Genomic DNA, 25,224 nt, shown 5'->3' with positions numbered 1-25,224 from the left:
CAACCGCCGGCGGCATATCCTTCTCCCACCTCGCCGCCAAGACCTGGAACACCCTCCCCACCAACCTTCGACAAATCCAAGACCTGCTGACCTTCAGAAGACTTCTCAAGACCTGGCTCTTCGATCAGTAGCGGCGTCCCCCCTTCCCCAGCGCCTTGAGACACTCACGGGTATGTAGTGCGCTTTACAAACTCCTTGATTGATTGATTGATTGACTTCACACCTTATACCCCTAAAGAACACACAACCCGCATCTGAAATGTAATTAACAAAAAATTCATTATACAATTATCATAAATAATAATCAATTAAATAGTTAATATTAATTAAAACCTATTTACTAATTAATTATAACTAATTTACTTCACACCATGTACCCATACAAAACACACAACTCACACCTCACAGTTAATTAAAAACATTAAATGAACTATACAACAAACAAATAATTATCAGTTAAATTAAAAATATGAACTAAAATGTTTTTATTAATTAATCGTAATTCATTTGCTTCCCACCCTATACCTCTATAAACCCCACAATCCACTATGATGCTAAAAAGGAAAAAATATACTATTTAAAAACTATATTAAGAAACATTAACAATATTTAAATAAACATTTTATAACATATACAATTAAAATACATACTAAATTACATAAAAATATTTAAAAAGCGATATTCCTAACAACAATATTTTTGTAAACTATATTAATGATTTCAATATTGTTAAAATCAATATCACGTACCTTAAAATCAATATACTAGACAACGATATTCCTGCACACGATATCTCTGTTTTACGGTATTTTAGACTCAATATTTCTATCTACAATGTTTTTTCTTAATTCTATGTTTTGTCTGAACACCCACTTCTGTCCACCACTGCCCTGAGATCATCCTGCTTCTTGCAGTTCTTGTCTTTGGTCATTCCAACTACATTGTTACGCTGTAGTTGAGTTCCCCAGATATGTTATGAATGTGAAGGTTTGTCTGGATGTGTGTGAGCAGGTTTTGAATGGGTTGTTGTGAATTTGTTTTGCTTCTCTCTGCCGGGGTCTATTTGATTTAGTTGTACTCATTGTTTTGTGCTTATTTATGAATTTATAATCCATGTTGAAAATGAAAAAAGTATATAAAAACATGTATATCAATGAAAATATTTTTGACAAAAGAAATGAAATAAAAGAATATATTTTAATAATTGTTGGAATAATTTGTTTAGTGGGTAAACTATTTGGTTTGGGTGCTCACGGCATGTATGTGAATGAAATCCATTGTAGAATAATTCCGGTCTTGAGAGAGACTTTTGTCTTCACTGTTTACTTTCTTCCCCTCTCTTCTCCCTGACTATTACTTGTTCTTTTAGAGGGGGTCCCCTTTTCACTGCATTAGCACCCACTTCTGTGCACCACTTTTCCATCTCCTCCCTAAATTTTGGAAAACCATTTGTAAAAGTCCAAGGGGCATATCTTCTCCAAGGGACACGCACATAAGACCATCCAGGCACGTCCATCAATGGGTGGCTTTCTTTAAACAACTTCACATTAAGGGGCCGATTACGATGTCCGGCGGAGTGTTTCTGAAACGGGACCGACCGATCTCCGGTCTGCGGTCTAGACTGCCTGATTAGGATGCAATCGAACACTGTTCGATCGCATTCCTACATTTCCCTATGGGAGCATGTGTTACGGACATAAATCGCCATAGTACATGCTCCCATAGGGAAATGGGAGATGGTGGTAATTCTTGCACCCAGTGGCAGGCACAGGTGCCTGCCACAGGGTGCAGGGATAACAGAGGGGCACCATAGATGCCCCCTCGGCCACCAACCGGAGGTTGCAAGGGATAAAGTGCCCTGCTAGGAGCCCCAAACAAGCTTCCAGACATGGTTTCCATGTCGTAAAGGCCGGGATGGAAACCCTACCAAAAACCATGCATCATAAATCGCTGTCCATTTGGATTACAGGCCGGTTCCGAATGGCCGACGGAAGCCATCTGGAAAGACCAGCCGGTTTCAATTCCGAAGGCTGAATTAAAATTAGCTGGTCGGAATTGAAACTGACGATTTCGGTTGTAAAGCCTCCGACCTGAAGTCGGAGACCTTACAACTGACATTGTAATAGGCCCCTATGAGCCACTCATGACTTTCTTCAGCCTACATTTCTGTGCTTCTCAGAGTCCTGTCTCCTCTGTGATTCTTCACATGGTCCCAGTCTCTGCTTGAATGTATAATTTCTCAGAAATTTTATTTTAACTGCACAATGTTTTAATTTTGAAAGTCAGTTGTTGTCATTCTCCTTTTATAAGATTCACTTATTCTCTTCATAGTGAGACTGACATACATTTCTTCAACCATTCTCTCAAGCATTACATATGCATGTCTAGCACTCTTCTCAGCTTCTAAATTTTAACAGACTAATTGGTCAAAAGTCAATTTTTGAATTTTATGACGGTAAATATCTGATGCCACAAATTCTTCTAAATGTGTTATTTTTCACAACCTACATCTCATTTTTTGATAGTTCACTAGCCTCTGAATCATCTTGCCTGTTATTATATTTACTCACAATCAGGCTTTTGAATTTAAATTTGACCCTCATTATGAGGAGGGCGTTTTGTCAAAGTTAATAATTCATCCATAAATTCATTTTATTCATCAGAATCACTCTTTCTCTCATCTTTATTGTTATTCTTCTCTTTTGATTTGTTTTCATTAGCAATTACAGGAAATGCACTCACAGTTTGCAAAACCTTCCGACGCCATTCCTTTTTGTGCAAACGAAATTTTGCCTCCATCCAATTATTAAAAATATTCTCAATCTGACCTTTCAACATTTTCTCGTGCTCTTTTTTATCAGTTACATAATTCTGTTCATTCAGGGCTAGATGTAGGTAATCTGAATTTACCGATTCTTAAATACCGAATTTTACCGATTCGGTATTCAAAAATCGGTAAATGAGATGTAGGGGAAAAATCAGTATTTTTTACCGAATCGGTAAAATTCGGTATCGGGCTTTCGGAAAATATCGAATCGGTAATTACCGAATCGGTATTTACCGAATCGGTATTTCTCATTCATCCCTATGGGCCAAAAGGCCCATAGGAATGCATTGGAAATACCGATTCGGTAAATACCGAATCGGTAAATACCGAATCGGACAGCAAGCAAAAGTGAAACTTAAGAAAACAGCCAATCAGGTGCAACCACCCTCCCCCTTCCTACCAGGAAGTGGCTACACAGGCAGCTGCAACTAATTAGAAGGTTCTGGAGAGGCAGTTGGAGCAGAGAGACTGGGAGCAACAGCAGACAGAGTTTGTGCTCTTTTAAAATTTAAACATGGCAAGCAGCAAGGACACAGAGCAGACAGAAAGAAAAAGAAAGCTCAAATTCAGCAGCATGGAGCTCCAGGTCCTTGTGGAGGAGGTGGTAAAGGTACACCACAGACTGTTTGGAAGGCATACCCTTACTGTGCCTGAATCAGCAAAAAGGAAGCTTTGGCTTGAAATCCTAGAGAAAGTCAATGCAGTGGGAGTGACCACCAGAGTCACTGAAGATTTAAAAAAGAGGTTTTATGACCTAAGGAGCCTCACAAAAAAAAATAGCTGACCACCACAAACAGGCCTCGCAAACAGGTGGAGGAAAGAACACAGCACCCCCCCTCACCGACCTGGAGGAGATGGTAGCCACAACCTTGGAGCCTGAAAGCGTCCATGGACTGGGAGAAGTGGACAGCTCAGCGAAAGCTGCAACTAGAAAAGGTAAGATGCATGCACAGCAATCCCCCTCACACCCTCATCCATCCCTCACCCCTTACAGCTAAGTTACCCCAGCCCCAGTGTGTCTGTGCAAAACAGTAGCAATGCATCATGGTACATGTAGTCAGTTAATGAAAGAGCATGTCCCACAGCACTGTAACCACCAAGTTAGGCAAATGAATGCAGACATAATGAAGGGCAGGCAGCATGTAATAAGTGCAATTTCATAAGTTTAATTGTAGTGGCTGTGAGACATTTGCACCTAGCTGATATGTGCTCATATGTCCACAGGTCACACATCCAGCAGGCAGTCTCAGGAGGCAGAAGGCACGGCACCCGAGAGGGATGACAGTCATGAGCCAGGTCCCAGTGCATCACAGGACACAGGTGTTCCGAGTGGGCAGCCACCTTCCCAAGAACCTGACATCAGTGAAGAAATGCAGGCCTCCCCAAGACCTTCACAGTCCCCACTATTGGTTTCGTCACCCGAAATGCCAGCATCCTTAGAAATTGAAACACCTGCTGCACACCCTAGCAGGAGGCATGTCGTTTCCTCACTGATGGAAATGGAGACAGCTGCTGGTGAAATGGTGGGTGAAGAGTCACACAACTTGCCTGAAGCTGGCATCTCTGCCACACTGCAGCCCAGCACAGAGCCTGTACCAAGTACCACTAGACGCCGCACAGTACAAGGAAGGAGTGTAGGTGCACGTGGGGAGGGGTCCAGTGTCTTCCAAGGCCTGGAGGGATCCATGGTCAGGATTCAGAGGATGCAGGGCAAGGGCATCATGTCCTGTCAAAGACAAATGCGCAACCTCAACATCAACATGCAGGAAATTGGTAAGGGCATCAGGGAACTGGTGGAAGTTAACAAGAGCATGGCAACAGGCATACATGACATGACCCAATCCATGCAGCAACTGTGCACAAAACTGGACTCTGAAATAACATCAAGGCGCAGGGAGAAGCAACGTGCAGAGAGAATTGAGAAATCTATCCACCGCCTGGCAACAGCCACATCCCTGCTATGCAGGCGTAGCATGAATAGTCAGGAAGTCCTGACTCAAAACAGCAATCAGCTGACAAGGGGCATAGCCGGAATGACCGGTGCGCTGGAGGCTCTACTCAATGCTCAAACTGCACAAACTGCTGCTATTGACGTGCCGGACACTGAAGGTAGCACTAGTAGGAGCAGCACGGCAAGCCCCCATGTCGTAGAGACAAGGAGGAGCAGCAGGCGACAGGGTGAGGCTACAGGCCAAACGCCCAGTGAACAGGGTGAGCCACATACACCTGCCAGTGCAAAGCGTGGCCGCAAATGAACAGTTAATACTATGGCCTACTGCCATTGGACATTCAATTTATAGATAATAATGTTTTTGTTGCTCATTTGTGCCATTTAAACCTGCCTAGTGACAATATACAACTACGGTGGGTGGATTCACACCTGTCTGTGTGTGTTTGCTCACTGTGAGCATTGCTGTGAAATGCTTACTGTTGCACTTTTGTTCTTTAACATACCTAGAAATATACTAAATAAAAGAAATTGTCGTGCTTTCAATATAGGTCTCAGTCTCATCACTTACTCAGAAATAGTTGTGTGTTATTTCCTCACGTCTGTATCTGCCATCACTTGGTGTTGACACTCCAGCAGGTTGTGTTTCAGGCACAGCAATGTCGTCGTCATGATCCTCATAGTCTGACAACTCCACCTCAGTACCCCTCTTCACAGCAAGATTGTGCAACATAGCACAGGCAGCAATGATCTTACAGCAGGTGATGGGGGTATACTGCCTTGCACCTCCGCTCTTGTGCAAGCATCTGAACCTGCTTTTCCAGATACCAAATGTTCGCTCTACTACATTCCGTGTGCTCTTGTGTGCCCGGTTATATCTCCTTTGGCTGGGTGTTGAGGGGTTGAGGTAGGGGGTGAGTATGAAGGAGCGGACGGCATATGCACTGTCACCTAAAAGGAAATGGGAATACATTACTCACATGCATACATGTACTTCTTACTGCAATAGGTGTTATAGGGGTCGCACACTGTGTCTTACCTAGGAGGTATCCTTCACCAAATTCCCCTGCAGTCAGCTGGGCACAGATGCCACTGCTTTGAAATATATAGGAGTCGTGGGTACTCCCAGGGAATTTTGCCACAAGGTCAGTAATGGTGAACTTTGCATTGCAGATCACCTGCACATTGATGGTGTGGGTGGACTTCCTATTCCTGTATATATATTCGGTGGCAGCAGGGGGACAAATGGGAATGTGCGTGCCATCAATGCAGCCAATTATATTGGGGAAACGTGCCATCTGGTAGAAGTCAGATTTTGTTTGGACCAGTTCAGCATGGGTTGCAGGAAAAGATATATAATGCTCCATCCTCTGTAACATGGCATCAAGGAATTTGTGGAAAAACCTTGACAGGCTGCTCTGGGTCACCCCACCTACCACAGCAACCACACTCGGGTAGCTCCCAGACGCAAGCAGGTTTAGGCTGCACAGCACGTGCACGTGGGGAGGAATAGTGTGTGCCCTTGGGGTAGTATGCTCCAACAGTGAGTGAAGGACCCTGATGAGTTCCGTGATGGTGTCTGGGGCCAACCTGTACCTCTGGAGTATCTCTGCCTCTGTGAGCATGAACAGGGTTATCCTCTGTCTGTAGACCTGCTCCTCTCTCTGCCATTCCCTCTCTCCTTCCTCCTGTAGCCGTCTTGCAATGACATAAAATGCCGCCATTGTGCAAGAAGAATTGCATTTTGGATCCATTTTTATAGGTTGCACCTGTTTACCACCTGATTCCAATCCATGGTAAATACCGACTCTTAAATACCGAATTTCAAGCAAATTCGGTATTTCAGAGCTTCCCTACATCTCAATATCCATTTTGACCTCTTCTTATTTACCGAATCGGTATTTTACAGAATCGGTAACTTTACAGATTCGGTAAATTTACCGAATCGCAAACCGTTGCGATTCGGTAAATTTACAGATTCGGTAATATTTCCGATTCGGTATTTTACCGAATCGGTAACTTTACCGATTCGGTAAATTTACCGATTCGGACGATTTTCGGTCTCCTACATCCCGAATGCTCAATACCGGTCGGTAACGGCCGAAAATACCGATTTTCGGCCGTTACCGACCGGTAAAGGGCTTCCTACATCTGGCCCTCAATGCTTTAAATCGTGCAGGTCTCGGTTATGGTTTAACTTCGAATAGAATATGTCTCAAATAATCAAGTTTCTTCACTTCAAATGACTAATTGAAACATCTTAATATTTGCAGTAGCTTTCTGCCAGCCTATTACCCACAAAGTAGTATGTACGACCATTTTTTAAAAGCATCTCATGTGCAGGACTATCAACATGATGATGAAGTTTGGGGCCAATTACGATGGCGGGCGGATCGCGCCGCCGGGCCGGCTGGCGCGATCTGCCCACCATCGTCACTGCAAAGACCCCCCGCCACATTATGATGGCTGGTAGGTCCGCGGCGGACGGAAAGACCGTCCACCGCTTTTCCGCCGGTTGACTCGTTGACCGGCGGAAAAAGGGGTTTCATATGGTGGCAGTGTCTGGAAGACACCGCCTTCCATATTACGATGCAGGCCGTGATCAGCCTTTCCATGGCGGCATTGCTGCCATGGAAAGGCTGGCGGATCCTGCTGTTGGGGGCCTGTTGCAGGCCACCAGTGTGTTGGGAGGGTGGGGGGTGCACATGGGGGGTACCTATAGTACCCCCCTGCTTTTACATATACAATGTGGCAAGGACCAGTCGGTGCCTGTCATGTTGTGCATGTAAAAGCACAACATGTATATTTTATATTGCGGTGGGTGCTTATATTGCGGTGGGTGCTTGCAGCACCGCCCGCCGCAATGTAAAATATACAGGATGCACCCGCCACACTGGCGGGCGCATCATAACTGATATGGTGGGACCGCCGCAACTATTGCGGGTGGTCCCTTTAGCAGCTGCGATGGTGGGTGGACTTTGTCCGCCCGCCATTGTAATCAGCCCTTTTGTCCTTCTGACTGTGAATTTTAGATTTTTCCGAAATTGCACCCATTGTAGATTTCAAACAAACTTCATAATATATACACACGCATTACAATACACTTTCAAACAATAGCTCAATCATAGCTATTCAATTAAACCTAAAGCAATAAAAAAATACCATGTGTCTGTGCACCATAAGTGGTAAAGAAATCAATCTCAGTACTAGGGAAATAGTGCTTCAAGGAAGTGCAATGTAACATTCAACCTAAGCTAGTCTTATGACCAGCAATAACCTAACCTGGAATCAATACCCTTGTGCACAGAAGAAGCTACTGATATTTCTAACCTGTTCTAATTCATAAATAGTCTGTTTTAAACTTCAACTTATTTTTTTACTTGGTGTTCCTCCTTAAACCCTGCACAGATAATACTTCAAAAATTCTAAGACTCTTCAACTCCTTGACAACCAATTAACATAATTAATTAGCCTATTCCCCAAATGAGCCACCATAACTGTTGACACTCTGATTAATAAAAGAATACTGTCATTATCTGGAATAGAACTATCTAAGGGCCTGATTTAGATCTTGCAGATGGGTTACTCCATCACAACCGTGACAGATATCCTGTCCGCTGAAATCTAAATCCCACAGGATATAATGGTATTTACATTTTGTGGGCGGGCTATCTGTCACCGTTATGACTGAATAACCCATCCGCCGAGATCTAAATCAGGCCCTAAGTCTCTCATAGAATTAGGGCCTGATTACGAGTATGGTGGTGCTGGAGCAGACCGCCACGTCAGCTTCCCTTTCCCACACCTCCAAACCCGTGGTCACACCGCTCGACAGATTATTAATGAATGAATGAATGAATGAGGATTTATAACGCGCAACTTAGCCCAAGGGCATCAAGGCGCCATTACGAGTTGCCTCGTGTCTGGTGGGCTGTTATTGATAGTCCCACGACTTTGCCTCTGAAAATGGGCACCGCAATGGGGATGCCAAAAACGGTTCCTACACGGCATGGACTGTAAAGTCCATGTCGTGCAGGAACTAGAGTGCATGCACAGGGGGGGGGGGCACATCTCGTGCCCCCCTGCATGCATCCTCATGCACATGGGCAACCGAGGGTCCCAGGGCCAGCCTTTTCATGGAGGAAAGACCTCCATGATACCTCTGGCTGTCAAGAAATTTGTAACATGCATGGCGGTGCCGCAGCAAAACCAACAGCATATTACTGAGACCCTGACCACCACCCCACTGCCAAAGAATGACAGTTCCCTCGTGGCTATGACGATGCAATGGGAGTCCAACCACCAAACTTGTAATGGGGTGGCTGGACCGCCACTGACGCGCATCCCCGAGTCTGGCAGTCCTCGGAACGCCAGAGTTGTAATGAGGCCCTTAGTCGAAGGCTATTTATAACTGCCTACAAATAAAAGGCTATTTATAACTGCCTACAAAACATTTTTTTAACTATCACCTCCTTTGTTTATTAAAAGGAAATGATGTTTCATTTTTGTAAGAAAATATGTTAATAGAACAACTAGATTAACAATCAGCCTGAAATAAGGTTTTCTCCAAATAAAAGCTCAAAAAGATCTCAGGACGGGCATGTGGCTGAGTGTATCAAGATGGCATGTTCAGGTTTATGGAGCTCTGCTCCAAAAAATCCTATAAAATCTTTGATGGAGGGGACACTTGTGAACCAGAAACGTGTCCTGGCGGATGATTCCTGTCCCCAAAGGGACTAGAAATGATCCCAACAAGACACCCCAGGTTTCAGTGAGCCCTAAGTGTGCATAGGTATAGGACGCAATGGCCAGGCTTGACTGGAGAGGTGATACTTATTGAGTCAGGGCTGCACTTGAAGAGCTGCATAAAGCATGCAGCTCCAGGAGTCATGAGTTGGTGGCTCTGGTGGGTGTATCCAGGCATATGTACTGGGGTCTACCTTTTTTGAGCAGCATCAGGTCAAGGAGACCTGAGCAATGAAGCTCCATGCCTGTTTGGGAGCCCCATTGGTCAAAAGGATTCCGGGGGATAGGGACACATCAGCATAAACTTTGCTTTGGGCCTGGCTGCCTTTTGGGGATATATCAGCAACAAAGTGGGGGACTAGGGGCGCTTACAGGTCCAGCATACAAGCCCCAAGAATAATTCAAATTATGCCAATAAGGTATGCAGTTCATAAGGATACAGAGAGAGAACTAATAGAAAGATCAGTATGTATATCCAACGGGCAGAACAGAGGCCTGCTCTTTTTGGAGCTGGGGCCTCACACACCCAAATGGGTGCCATACTTTATCATAGGGCTTGCTCCTCATCATAGATCTTTTATTCCAAGCCGTAATGTGAAGTGCAAGTGTAGGACCGTGGTGTGTAGATGGTTGTGTAGAGTGTTTAAAGTGCATAAGGATAAAACAGATTAGGTAATACTGTAAAGTGGTTTTAATCGGGGGGTCTACTTGTCTAATTAAAAACAACATTAGAGGAACAATGACATAATGTTCAGTGGTTGCTATTCCAAAGGGGTCAATATGTTTCTTGCTTGGTATGTCACATAAGTGATCAAATAGCAATAAATCAGGACCAAAAATGAAGTTTGCATCTACCCAGTGGTGGAATCCTAGTTAGTGTAGGGGATGAACGAAGCTCTAGAAAAACCTCGACGTGCTTTGAGGACCCCTGTGCCCACAGGAAGAAGACTCCTGCTGCCTGCCTCCTGCCGGGGCACAGAACATGGTTGTGACTGCTGAGGTGTCTGCTTATTTCAGTATTGGAACCCTTGACCTTTCTACTCCCACATTAGCAATATACATATATACTTACCCTGTGTCTCTCTGTGAGATGTGATGATGAGAATCTGGGGAACCAATTATTGGAGTGGCGCCGGGGAACGTAACAGACTGGATGAATCCTGACTGTACAACTCCCTACACCGCCATTAAAACAACCTTACAACCTGCCACCTACATCGTATGGGAGACCCTCATGCTGCCCCAGGTGTGATCAGATGAGATGGTGATCCAGGGACCCCGTGGGTCCAACACGAAAGGACCATAGACTGAATTCTTGTGCTCAACTGATATTCATGCCTCAGTCCAAGGTGTAGAATACCTGATGCGCATGATAGCTGACCACAACCTGGTTCTATTATTTCTAAAGTGGGGGACTCATCAACAGCCCATCCCCATCTGGTGGCTCAATCTAGAGCCGCTGGGGGGGGGGGGCAGGTCTTTCTTGAAGACACCAGAAGACACATAATACACTACTTCTCAGAACATGCTGGCATAGCCTCTTCCAGACTGACTGAGTGGGACACCCTTATTGCAGAAATCCGGGGCCGGTGCATGGCGACCTCCATTGGTGCGCGCCACGCACTGGAGATGGACGTGGAGAAAGCAAACCGAGAGTTGCGTGAGTTTGATAAACAGTGACCTGGACATCTGGAGTTCTGGCAGGAGCTCCTGGATGCTAAAGAGAAAGTAGCCACCCAAGAGGAATGGCTGAGATGCTTTGACTACAAAAAGTACATGAAATGAACCAGTGCGGAAAGGGATAAGATGGGCTCCCTGTTGGCTTGGCTGGCCAATCCAGCCCGCAGAGGTACCCCTATTGTAGAAGTAGAGAATCATGCTGGACACCGCCTGTATAGACAGGAGGAGATAAATGGTAGATTACTTGAGTTTTATGTGGCCTTGTACGGGAGCGTGGGGAGAGGAGAGGAGAGGACGGTGGTGGACTTCCTTGCTCCGCTCCCCCTCTCCACCCTGACAGAAGAAAAGGAGGAGACGTTGGGGGCAGATATTATTGAACAAGAAGAAAGGGCGGCCTTTAAACGACTCAACAAGAGCAAAAATCCAGGAACAGATGGGCTTCCTGCTGAATGTATGCCTCCAATATAGAGGAGTTAGCCCCAAGACTGGTTAAGATGTATGAGGTGGCCGGAGAGGAGGTCGCTCTTCCCCTTACCACATGGGGGGCTCAGTAGTCCCACTGCTTAAGCCAGGTAAATCACCCCTGGACCGTAAAGCCTACAGGCTGTTATCTATACTCAATCTGGATTTTAAAATATTGAGCACTCTTCTAGCGATGAAACTCCTCCCATTTATGACTACCCTTGTCCACCCGGACCAGACAGGGTTCACCCTGGGCCGTAGCACGGCCCTCAACATAAGATGATTGTTATTCATAATGGAGGCGAGTGGGTGAAGCGGTGGAAAGGGAGAGGTCTTCGCAATTGACATAGAGAAGGCCTTTGAAAGCCTCGAACAGGGGTTTTATACACTGTTATGGAATGTATGCGGATGGGGCGGGGTTTCCTCCGATGGGTAAATCTACTTTATATGGACCCTCTAGCAAGGGTGGGAACAGGCTGAACAATATCAGAGCAGTACCGGGTAGAGCGGGGGACACAACAGGGGTGCCCCCTCTCTTCCTTGCTGTTCGCTTTGGCCATGGAGCCACTGGAATGCCTTGCTTGGACGGGTGTTAGATATCAAGGTGTGCAGATAGGGAGACAAGCCCATCACATTGCAATATTTGCTGATGACTTGCTACTGTTCCTTAAAACCTGGGAGGGTAATTGCGAGGGGGCAGAGAAATGATGACTGAGTTTGGGGCGCTGTTGGGTCTCAAAGTCAATTGGCAGAAATCCCAGCTTTTACCACTTGTGGAGGGCAGGGACCCACCGGAAGGATTGGGCGACCTCATGTGGGACCCCGTTGCCTAGGATACCTGCAAATTAAAATCTACCACTCCCAAACAGCTCTCCAGGAAGGGAACATAGTAGGTATCATAAGATCCCTAAAGGCCTGCATGGCCTTTTGGGGGATTCTCCCTCTGTCGGTTGCCGGTAGGGTGGCGCTTTTAAAAATGGTGCCTCTCCCAAGGCTATTGTACTTCTTCAACATTCTACCTATGTGGATACCGAGAACGTGGTTCACCGAACTGGACGCCCACATGTTATCATTTATCTGGGGGAACGGGCCCAGCATGTGGCTTTGGCGACACTGAAACGAATGACAGTAGAAGGGGAATTCCCTGACTTTGAGTCGTACTACCTTGTGGGACAATTACAATGGTTTACCCAATGGGTAGCGGAAAGACAGATGCAGGGAAGAGAGATGGGTCATTTGGCCCTGAGCTTGACATGATCTTACAGACACTATTGAGGGTGAGTGGGGTTCCACAAAAGAGTACAAATGAACTACAACTGATACTGCGCTGCTGGGAACGGTGTCTCCAGAAGACACAAAGTCGAGTTCCCTACTCACCAAACCTCCCACTGATGATGTTACATGCTCTGCCGCACTGGGGACAATGGAGGGGCCTGGAGGACTGGATACGAAAGGGGAGACCAAACCGGTAGACTCCACCTGTCGCTATATAGGAACGGCGGGAGGGAGGATCAAGGCAGTCACATGCCTATATAGAGCGATTAGCAATGACTCCCTCCAACCTTTGACAGCACTGAGAGGATGATGGGTGGCATACTTGGGTAACGCTGTGGAGAATAAGGACTGGGAGAACACCCTAGCCAGGATCCCTAGGATCTTGAGAAATGTCTGATTCAAAATAATTATTTTTTAATGTTCTTCATCGAGAATACCTCACCCTGGAGCATGTAAACTGGTACTTCGACAGGGAGGATGCGGGATGCCCACGATGTGGGGAACTTGGGGCGGGAATGCAACACATGATCTAGGACTACCCAACTCTACACACATACTAGCAGGAGGTCACGTCCGAAGTGGAGAAAGTAACTGAACGGGTGGTTCCCTGCACACCAGCTCACTGTCTCAGTGATAGATTCTAGGACCTGGCTTTTATACTGGCCAAGCAGGAAATCACGAGACGCTGGAATGCACCACGGGGCCCCCCCGGACAGCAGGGTGGAAAAAAGAACTGGAAACCAGAGCGGGATGCGAGAGCAGAGTACTACTCAGGAATGCACACAAGGGCATTCGAACGAGCCAGGGCCTGGGAAGCATTAGTAGAGGGTATGAGAGACTCAAAACCAGAGTCAGGCGATTCCTCGCCCTCGATACAATCCCGACCGGAGAGCCCAATAGACCTGAACCCTGAAGGGGAAATAGAGATGGGATCATAGTGGAGTAAAAACAAAAAGTGGCGTGCTAAAGTTGTTAGAGAGAGACTGCAACAAGGTGGATGGGAGCTGCAGACCAATCATAGATGTGCCCCTCCATATAACTGATTTCTATTTGTGACCTGCAGTGGGGAACGGAAGAGGGGAGTTCTTAAGGGGATATTCACATAACCTGTAATAGATGTAACAATATGTGATTAGTAAGAAGAACAACTATAATATACATGTATGAGAATGCATACAATCAAAAAAATTATAAAATCTGTTTTAAAAAAAAATCTGTGTATAGGGAATGTTACATAAGACAGAGGACTACAAGGTATAGGAGTCACATATCATCCATACTGGTAGATAGTGTAATTTAAGAGTACTTCAACAGGAGTTACCTAAACTCAGAGTTTCAAATGTAAAATGAGGTTTGGGGGTTATCTTTACTAATAAGAATTGATTTCTACCCAAATGGACCCTTTTTACAAGATTAGAATAATGCAAGACTGGAAATAATCATAACTTTCTAACCTATACCTTGCAGTTTGCATGCATCTCTTTGATGACACTTAATCTATTACCTTTCTTCCTGAAGAATATTAATCACCTGAGTTATTTTGACACTTTTATTGTTGCCTGAAAATTGCTGCGGGGAAGGAATGCAGCAGTGGGTGCTGTTAAAATCTAAATATTCTTGAAAAGATGGTGCCTCCCGAAGTCAGCCCGAGGTGCAGTGGCACCAGTTGCACCGCCCTAGAGCGGCCCTGCAAATATGTTTAGAAACGTCAAAAATCCTTTGAAGCAGTTAAGCAGAAGTCGAGAGCTGTGTGTTGATATACCCCTGCAAAATTAAAAGTCGCCCTTTCATTGAAACCAAGCTCCCTTCTTTGACAGGCCTCAGAAAAGTCCTCTCACTACAGTACACAAGCAGTCCCAGGGTCAATGGGATACCAGGTGAAAGCTGTCGACTACCTACCCCAGGAGTGACGCAGGCAAACCTAGGGCCACCCGAGGAGGCAGTCAAGTACCCAGAAACAGCTCATAATCCAGTCCGTTCGCCAGCTGCTGCGGCGCCCCCTGGAACACCTCCGAAAGTAAAGAGGAATGTCAGCCGCGAAGTGTAGGACTGTAATTTGATAGAGACCGTATATGCAGATCGGAAGGAGATATTGGCGAGCGATGGCATTGAACCCCACAAGAGATGTAATTACTGGCCCTCTACTTAGCAATATGACCAATGTAAGGGATCAAAAGGGACTTTTTTTTACAATTTCCATGCTTCAACCCACACCCCTTTTTTTCTTCTCCCATATTTAGTCTATTTGGGCCAAAGAGGGGTGCAGCACATACCACAGACTAGCTTGTTGGTGTGAAAAGGCCGCTTTATTGAAGACAAGTGCACCTTACAACAAAAATTCCTTGGCCTGTGCTGTACAAAACTAAACCTCACTAAATATTTTCCTCCTACCTTACCCCCTCCCCCTCCCCTAAAGTTTTCCCCCCTGCAAACATTTATAAACTTGCAACTTCTTAACCTTTCTTCACCTAGCTATCTATGTCCCCTCCTATGCTACTTCCCCTTCCTGCGTGCTCCCGGAGTGACCTTTCCCAACCAATAAACTGTAACTGTAAAACGCTATACCAACTATTACCCAGGAAAAACGCCCCAATAAAGACCATCGTTAGCGACCAGCACCTGCTTCATGCGACAACCAAATTACATGCTTCCCCACCGGTGCACCGGTTCCCAACAAAAACTACCCAAATTCTTACATCATACCTAATGGGCTTCTACCCCCTGACTGCCCTGAAACCACAGGAAAAATTAGGGAGGGCGGGTGGGACCAAAACGCTCTCACCACTATGTCCCCCAGCCGGCTGTTGTGTCACTAGCACCTAAATGGTGGCCAGTTACCTAAGATGGCCGGCTAAGTACACCCCAGCCCAAAACTAGCCCAAGGCAGCCCAAAACTAGCCCAAGGCAGCCCAAAACTAGCCCAAGGCAGCCCAACACTAGCCCAAGGCAGCCCAACACTAGCCCAAGGAAGCTCAAAACTAGCCCAAGGCAGCCCAACACCAGCCCAAGGCAGCCCAACACTAACCCAAGGCAGCCTAACAAGCCCAATTGGGCTTTGGCTGCCCCCCGGCACAAAACTCCCAGGTAGGGGCAGGCCTCCCGATGGTCGGCTGCCCCCCCAAAGCCCTGGTGGGCCAAAGAGGGGTGCAGCACAGACCAAAGACTAGCTTATTGGTGTGAAAAAGACCGCTTTATTGAAGACAGATGCACCTTACAACCAAAATTCCCTGGTCTGTGCCGTACAGAACTAAACCTCACAAAATATTTTCCTCTACCTTACCCCCTCCTCCTCCCCTAAAGTTTTCCCCCCACAAACATGTGTAAACCCCCAAAACGTGCAACTTCTTAACCTTTCTTCACCTAGCTATCTATGCAACCAATAAACTGTAACTGTAAAACTCTCTACCAACTATTACCTAGGAAAAACGCCACTCAGAAAATTCTGACCCCCCCCAACTATGGCTCCTGTCGTTTCGGGTATCTACTTAAGCCTAAAACCCTGTCCAAACCTCCTTAATCTGAACTATGTACAACTCCATACCGTAGCGGGACAAGTGCACCACATCTTCCCTAAAGAAATAGACTGCCGCATAATGCAGTTCTGGATGTTCCATCCTCTCAAAACCATCCCTGTCACAGAAAATTCGCATGTCCCTGTTAATCTTCCCTCGTACTTTATCTATCGCAGCTGGCCTCTCTGCCCCTCTCCAATTCCTCCTGTGAATAAACTCCGACCACCTCACATGACAACCCGGGCCACTGCTGTTGAATCTCCAAAAGGTCCCTTTTCCTTTGTTTTAACGAAGTCCAAACCTTTACACTGCACAAGCTCATTCTCTCCCAAATGGATAAGCAACACATCTGGGCCAATCCCACCTCTAATCGACCTGTTCAAAGCTGGCCCCCTTTTACCGTGCCAATGACACCGAAACAACCGAGGATCCAACCTCAAATTTAAACTCCACTGTTTTTCCCACTCATAACGCTCTGCCCTTTTCACAAAAGAATGTCGAGTCTGGTTCTTAATTCCGTGATAATGTAGTCCTTCCTCTTCTGGTGCTTCTAAGTCTGATCTTGTTTGTCTGAGTGCTTTTTCACGTCTTTCTATACTTCGTGTTGTCAGTTCTTCAGTGTCAGTGGTCACAGTCTGTGTAGAATCACTATTAGTATTTTTGCTCACCATATAAGGAATGAAAACTGTTAGTCCTATCCAAATTATTAACACTATAGCTATACTACATATACATACTTTGCAGCATGTTTTACAACAACTGCGTCTAGGACTTCCATTCACATTTGAATCAGACATTTTCATTCAGAAGAAGATTTCAACCCCTCTTTGTAACTTTGCACGGGTAGCTTACACTGCGCAACTTCAGGGTGGTTCGTCTTCTTCGGCAGAATGATCAGCTGTCTGTTCTTCGTCACTTTCGTCAGTTATATCAAGATCCTCAAACTCCTCCAAGATCAAATATGTCCATTCAGGATCTTGATATTTCTCGTTCAGTCTTTTTATTCGATCACTTCTTCTTTTGGAACTTTCTCCAGCTTGCTCTGCAATACGGGAACTTTTCCTTCTTTCCTCAAGTTTTTCTTCCACTGTTTTTAGTCTTAGTCTCAGTCTCTTAATATATCTGGGTTCGATATTTTTCTTTTTCCTGAGTCTTTTAGCTGGCACTGTGTTTTGGCTTTCTTCTAATGTTCTTTTATTTTCATTTGCTTGTGGCACTTCTGATTCTTCCCTTCCCGTCTGACTAGTTACAGGTCTTGTCTCTATTTCTTCTGCCTGGTTACTAAGCTGGCCTTGTTCAGGTGTATATTGGATTAGTCTTTTGGGTGTTTCAGTTTCTTTATCCTGAACACGTTCTTCTAGTTCTATCTGGTCCTGTTCAAGCACTTCGAACCTTTGATATTTTTTCCGCTTGAACTTTCGCCCTAATTTCTGTCTGTCCCTTTTCAACTTCAGGAGTTTGTGGAGGTGTGTCGATCACTTGCTCTGTCCCTGTCTGACCTTCTTCTTCCTCGGACTTGACGTGAATCTCAATAATCCGAGGATCTTCGCCTGTGCCTGTCTCTTCCTCTCTATCCCACTCTCTGTCTGCATAGGTCTGACTTCTTGTTCTGATGGGCTCGTTAGTCAGATCGATTATGGGTATCCACTCATCTCGACTGGTGCTTGGTTGTTCGTCATCAGCTACTTCAGGACCATCGTCTGGAGACCCCTCAGCTGGACAACCTTCAGCGTCAGTCTTCTTTTCGTCTCTTATTACCTTCTTGGTATGGCTGGCATGGATCCACTTCGGGACGCCGGCACACTTTACCGCTGTCGTGGTCACCAATATCACTTGGCGTTGTTGTCCCCACCTCGGTGCAAGGCAATCTGAACGAGTATGCTTCCTGATTACAACCCAGTCCCCTGGAACCAATTTATGGACTGGAGTTGTTGGATTGGCGACGGCGTCTTCCCCAATCTGGCGAGAGATAGAACGCACTTGGTCACCTAGTTGCTTGCAGTACTCAAGTACCAAATCATCAGAAATGTTTATCAATTTATGTCCTGGTACCCATGCTTGTCTCATCACTCTTCCCATCAGGATCTCATGAGGGCTCAGGCCTGTGTTTCGGTCTGGAATACTTCTGAGTCCCATCAGAACAAGAGGTAAAGCATTTATCCAGTTCATGCCAGTAGATTCACACATCTTTCCTAATCTCGATTTTAGAGTGCCATTTATCTGCTCCACCACTCCAGAAGCCTCTGGACGATATGCACAGTCTAGCTTTTGTGTGATCTTGAATGCTTTACAGAGCTGATCGATTACCTCATTCTGAAAATGTTTGCCTCTATCTGATTCAATTGTGACTGGGACCCCGAACCTAGGTATTAATTCTCGCAGTAACAATTTTGCTACAGTTATGGCGTCATTCTTTTTATCAGGGTAGGCTTCCACCCATTTTGAAAACAGGCAGACAATGACAAGGACATATCTCATTCCCTCACAACGAGGCATGGTGATGAAGTCAATCTGTACTCTCACAAAGGGACCCCCTGATTTCCCAATTTTTCCTAATTCAACTACTGTTCTTTTCCCAGCATTGAATTGCTGACATGTTAAGCACCTCTGGCAGAGTGACTCTGCTACTTTCCTGAACTTCGGATTATACCATGTTTGTTGGAAAACCAGAACCATGGCGTCCCTACCAGTGTGTGAATCTCCATGTATCAGTCTGGCCATTGAAGCAAGCAGATGTCTATGCAACACAGGCATACCATTTGGGCCCACAATGACACCATCCTCACTTCTCTGGCGACAACCAAGTTTCCTCCATTTTTCCTTTTCTTTTGATGGCACATCATGCTGCCAATCTCTCAATTCTTCCCAGGTAGGCACATCCTCAAACACCATAAGTTGGCAGCTGTTTCCAGGTCCCCCCAATTTAACATTTACAGACATGCGATTTCTGGCACAATGTTGGGCCACTTCATCAGCAAATCGATTTCCTAATGTCACATGGTCAGTGCCAGTTTTGTGAGCAGTACATTTGACCACTGCCAATTCTTTTGGTAATTGGATTGCCTCGAGTAAATCTTGTACAACTTTTCCATTTCTGATGGGAGTACCTGAGGAAGTCAGGAACTCTCTCTGTAGCCACAATTGGCCGAAGTCATGCACAACCCCAAAACAGTATTGACTGTCAGTATATACTGTTATTTTTTTGTTTTTCCCAATTTTACAGGCTCTTATCAATGCAATCAATTCGGCTACTTGTGCAGACTTCACTCCAAATAAACAGGATGCTTCTTCAATGCCTGTTACTGAAACTACAGCATAAGCAGCGCTTAGGCCTACAAGTTCATGTCTCATACATGAGCCATCAACGAACAGCTCTTTATCTTCCACAGGCAAAGGCACTTCCTTAATGTCTGGGCGTGGTTTAGTACTGAACTCTGTCAGGTCAATGCAATCATGCTCGACCTCCCCCTTTGCTTCTGCAATCATTGAGTCAGGCAGTAAGGTGGCTGGATTCAGAATGTTGCACCGAGCAATGACTACATTCGCAGCACCCACGAGAATCCTCTCGTATTTAGTCAGCCGACTAGGGGTGAGATACTGGGTCTTAGTTCTGGTCAGTAAAATTACAACTGCATGTGGAACATACACAGTTATTGGATGTCCCATAACAATGGATTCACTCTGTTCTAAACTTGTGCAAGTTGCAGCTACTGCTTTCAGACATCCATGTAATCCAGCAGCCACTGGATCCAAAGTGGCAGAAAAATATGCCACTGGACGTCTAGTTAAGACGGATAGTGCACAATTGTCTCGTGTGTCACAGAATAGTGCAAACTCCTTGGAATAGTCAGGCATCCCTAAAGCAGGGGCTGTACACAGACATTCTCGCAATTTATTAAATGCTGTTAAGCTTTCATCATCCCATTCCACTGGGTCCTTTACTCCTTTCTTTTTTATCAAAGGCTTTGCCAGGACTGCAAATCCCACAATCCATTGCCTGCAGTAACCTACCACCCCAAGGAACATTCTGACTTCTTTCTGAGTACGGGGTAACTGCATGTTCCGAATTATTCTGACTCTCTCTGAGGTAACTTTTCTGACGCCTTTTTCTATCTGGTGCCCCAGATATTTTACTGACTTAGTACAGAATTGCAATTTGTCAGGAGATACTTTATGTCCCTTTTCACCTAGGTGATTCAGTAAGGCAATGGTGTCAACAACACAATCTCTCTGACTTTTAGACGCCACCAAGAGGTTGTCTATATATTGCACCAAAACAGATTTTCCAGGTAAGACTAAAGATTCAAGGCACTTTTTCAAAATCTGATTAAAGATCGAGGGGCTTTCTGTGTACCTTTGAGGGACACGATTCCAAACGAACATGTGACTGTCGAAAGCAAATGAGAAAAGAAATTGGCTGTCTGGATGCAAGGGAATCGAAAAGAATGCGTGACATAAGTCTATCACAGTAAACCACTCAGCATCCCAGGGAATCTGATATAGGATCACTGCGGGGTTTGGAACAATAGGACAGCAAGGAACAACTATTTTGTTTACCTTTCTCAGGTCCTGCACTACCCTGTACTTGCCACTAGGTTTCTTGATTCCAATTATCGATGAGTTACATGGGCTACTCATCACTTCTTGTATGATGTTTGCTTCTAGCAATCTTTTTATTTCAATGGCAACTCCTGCTCTCACTTCTGCACTCATTTTGTATGGCTTGGTATTGGGGTAAACTGCGTTTTCTTTCATGGCTATTTTGATTGGGTCTACATTTGCCATTAAACCTACATCCTTTCCAGTAAAGTCCCATACTTCTGGTTTCACTTTCTTTTGGAGTTCTTCAGGTAAGTCTTGTATAGTCATTTGTTTAATTTCTGAGTCTGGTCTAATTAACATTAATTTGTATATGCCATCCTCGTCTGGGGTTTGAATTTCAACGCCTTTTGGTGTGCAAAAGATGGTGCAGTTCATTTTGCACAACAAATCACGTCCCAGTAAGTTTACTGGACTGGTATCACACACTACAAATCTGTGCATTTCTTTGAAATTTCCTATTGTGATCTCCATGGGCTCAGTAACTGGGGTACTAATCAATTGATTAGACACACCCACTACTTGGATTGCTTCTCCCGAGAGGGGTAGGTTTGGAACATCAGCTGTTCTTACAGTAGAACGGGTAGCACCAGTGTCCAAGAGAAAGGTGACATCATTTCCGTCGACCTTTCCTTCAATGTATGGCCCTGACTGGTCTACCGACAAGGAGGCGCCAAGTACACACTCCTTGTCCTCCCCTCTCAGGCCCCGTCAGTATTGATCGTCACAGAGAAAAGTGTCATTCAACAAAAATTGCAAAGTTGCTGCATTTCTATCCTCATTGCCTCCCCAGATTTCTATATCATCACCCTGTGGTGTTTTCCCTTTATAATTTGGTTTAGGCACCCGGGGCAATTGACTTGCCTTTACCTGATGCTGGGTCTTTCTCGGTTTCTCATTCTGCGTCTGTGGAGTTAAATCAGTGGTTTGGATGTTACCATGTTGTAAATATGGACATTCGTCTCTCCAGTGTCCAATTTCTCCGCACTGGTGACAGGGGAATTTCTTTTTAGCTTCTTCTCTACTCATTTTTACTTTAGGCTTCCCTCCACCCCCAGAGCCTTGATTTTGGGAATTCTTGTTCATTTTATTCAGTTGCTTTTCCTGTTGTTCTACCAACTTTACCTGTGCCCACATGACTTTCTCTTTCAGAGCCTTTCGTTTGTCTGCCATCTCATCCTCACAATACTTTGCATATCGTAAAACCTCATCCATTTTCTTAGACTGCCAACAAATGTTATTGTCTTTGATCCACTGGCAAATTTCGGGTCTTAAACCGTTTACAAACCTGTAAATGAAGTGGGTCATGTCCTTCATCCCAATGTTATCTATACCACTGTATGTTTTGAACACCTGTAACAGTCTTTCATAGAAGGAGTGCACAGTCTCATCCCTTTCCAGCGTGGTTCTATCTATTTTGGTCCAATCGGTTTCCTTTGCAGGCACCTTTTTCTTCAGGTGTAACATGACCTGGTCGTATTTTCGCATCACTTCATCAGAGGGAGCACCTGTAACAGGGTCCCTAGTATATTCTTTGTTGGGCCAATCAATGGCAACCTTACATTCGGTCCATAAATCCACAGGAACCACTATGTCGAAAAAACCATCCAGGTCTTTCCACAGGCACTTTTGCACCTTTACAAACCTTTCTACCTGCCTGTACCAGTCCACAGGCTTTTCTCGTAATTTGGGAAAGTCATTGGTAAAGGACACAATATCCTGCCTGGACCATGGAACGTGCACGTATTTTCCACCTGGCACTTCACGCATAGGGTATAAGTGCTTTGGTTTGTCAGCTTCTTTTAGAACGAACTCAGAAGACGTCTGTTTAGATCTAGCCTCATCCTTCTTTCTCGTCCACTGGGCTTTCCATTTTTCTACGTCTCCCCATTTCTGCAACACAGTCAATAATTCTTTGACCTGCGCCTTTTTCTCTGACACATTCATATTTTCCAGATCTTTGTCTGAGAAATCAGCTCTATAGGGTTTTTGTAGGGGCTTGGATTTGGAAATATCTATTCCCATACTAGCTGCAGTGTCTGTTAACTTTTCATGGAGTACTCTGGTATTACGGGTAAGACTCTTGCAGATAAATAATAGATCTTCCTCGGAATAGGTATTTAATCTGTCTAACCCCACATTTCCTGACATCAGTTCTTCCATTTCTACTCTCAGCTTGTAGATATCTAAAGGTTTCGACTGAGGAGTTTGTTTTTCTAACTCCCTACTCCATCTTTCAATCTCTTCAGGAGTTACCAACGTGACACTCTTGGTACCTGAAGTCGATTCCATTTGAATCTCCCTTGTGTTGAAAGGATTATGTCTTTTCTGCATCCTTTTTCCTGCATCCCTAATGGGCAGATCCATTAGTGAGACCTCAGACTCGCACTCACTTGTCTGATCATCCACGATTAAGGGTTCTGGTCTCGGCTGTGCTATAACTGTAGTAATAACTGGAGTCTTTGGACTCCCTTGTCGGTCCCCATACAGCGGAACTACTGGTCCAATAGTTACTGGGATTGTCAAGGCTTCACGACTTGTATTTAACTGGGAGATTTTCTGAATTATCTCGGCTCTCTGCTTAGCTAGAGCCTCTCGTTCCCTGTCCTCCAACATCCTGTCTAATGAATTGTCATGTAATACCTGCGGGGTCAAAGTTGGAGCATAACTCGGGGCAGTGGGATGCGTCTCACTTGGTCCCTCACCATAATTAGGTTTTGGGAACAAACTTCCTGTGCCTAGGGATCTTGGTTCTTCCTCATACAGGGGTCTTGAGAACGGAATTCCTGAAGTTGAGGGTCTTGCCTCACCTTCGTAGGGAGGTCTAGAGCAGAAGTCTCTTTCTCTTGAGTATCTTGACTCTCCACTAAATGTTGTTCTTTGACAGATGTCTCTAGCACCTACTGGTCCTAAGCCCTCATTATAGGGAGGTATTTGACAACCCTCTCCTACACTTACAGATCTGGCCTCCTCCCGGGGAGGAGGTCTTCGAGAATTATCCCCTTCACTAGAGGGTCTGTGTCCTTCATTATAAGGAGGCGGACTTCTCATAAACATGTAATCTAATAATTCATCATCCGACTCCCCAATGGGCACCCAATGTTTGCATTTTTCTGTTTTCTTCTCCCCCGCAGGAGGACCACCCATTGACATCATTGGAAACAGTCCCTCTACAATCATATTCTGTCTCCACTGTTTCATCTTTTTATCTCGGGTCTCTTGCTTTAACTTCGGATAAAATTTTGTTAACCCTTTATCCATTCGGGGCTTATCTCTCTCAAAAGCCTCGATCTCCCATTCCTCTAATGCTTCGTACTGCGTTAATCTTGGTCTGGGATGTAAATCATTCATTCGTGTTCTCAAATTACATAGAATCCTGCCATTGAATGTACCCTCTAACGGGAAAGCCAATATTCCGTCATCTTTCGTGTATTCCGCCCAGTTTTCCAACCATACACAGGAGTGGTACCCTTTATCAAACATCATGAACGATGCGGGAGTATTCGGTGGCGGAACGACAACACCTTCTCTAGTTTTAATCGGTTTGTCCTTTTTGAAATATTTCTTCACCTTATTTACAAGAGATAATTTTCTCCTATTTCCGTACATAATGCTGGTGTTATACCCTTTTCACTGATCGTTCTCAAACCCTAAATGTCGTGGATCAGGTCTAGTATGCGGTCTATACGAATGCCACATACGATTTCTGCGAGCGACTTTGTTTACAAATCACTCCCAATCTAATTGCGTCTTTTATTTTCATGCAACCAATCAAATGCACGGTTTCAAATAATCTCGACCAATGGGTGCGCGGTCTTTTTCGCGAGACAAGTTATCACGCTTCGGCACTCACCCCTCCTTTACAATTCCAGCTCCGCTACACAGTCGCTGCGTCTACCAATCCCAGCGCGGCACAGAGTGACGTCAGAGCAGCTCCGCAACTGACTCCCTCCCTCACAAGGTAACGGAAACTTAATTTCTCTCTAAAGTGCAAGTGCTTTTGTTATTTTAACAAACGAATACACATTTGCCACTGTACTCAAGTGTCTAGACAGTAAAGATTTGTTTCACTGCAAGTAAACTACTTCCATTTACTTTTCACACACTACGGATAGATCTCTTCTGCCTACCCTTCACTCAAGCATTAGAGAACCTGCTACTTCTAAGACTTATCC

The sequence above is a fragment of the Lissotriton helveticus genome, chromosome 9 (assembly GCF_964261635.1).
Source record: "Lissotriton helveticus chromosome 9, aLisHel1.1, whole genome shotgun sequence".
In the NCBI taxonomy this organism is placed as follows: Eukaryota; Metazoa; Chordata; class Amphibia; order Caudata; family Salamandridae; genus Lissotriton; species Lissotriton helveticus.
Note: the sequence above shows the minus strand (reverse complement) of the source record.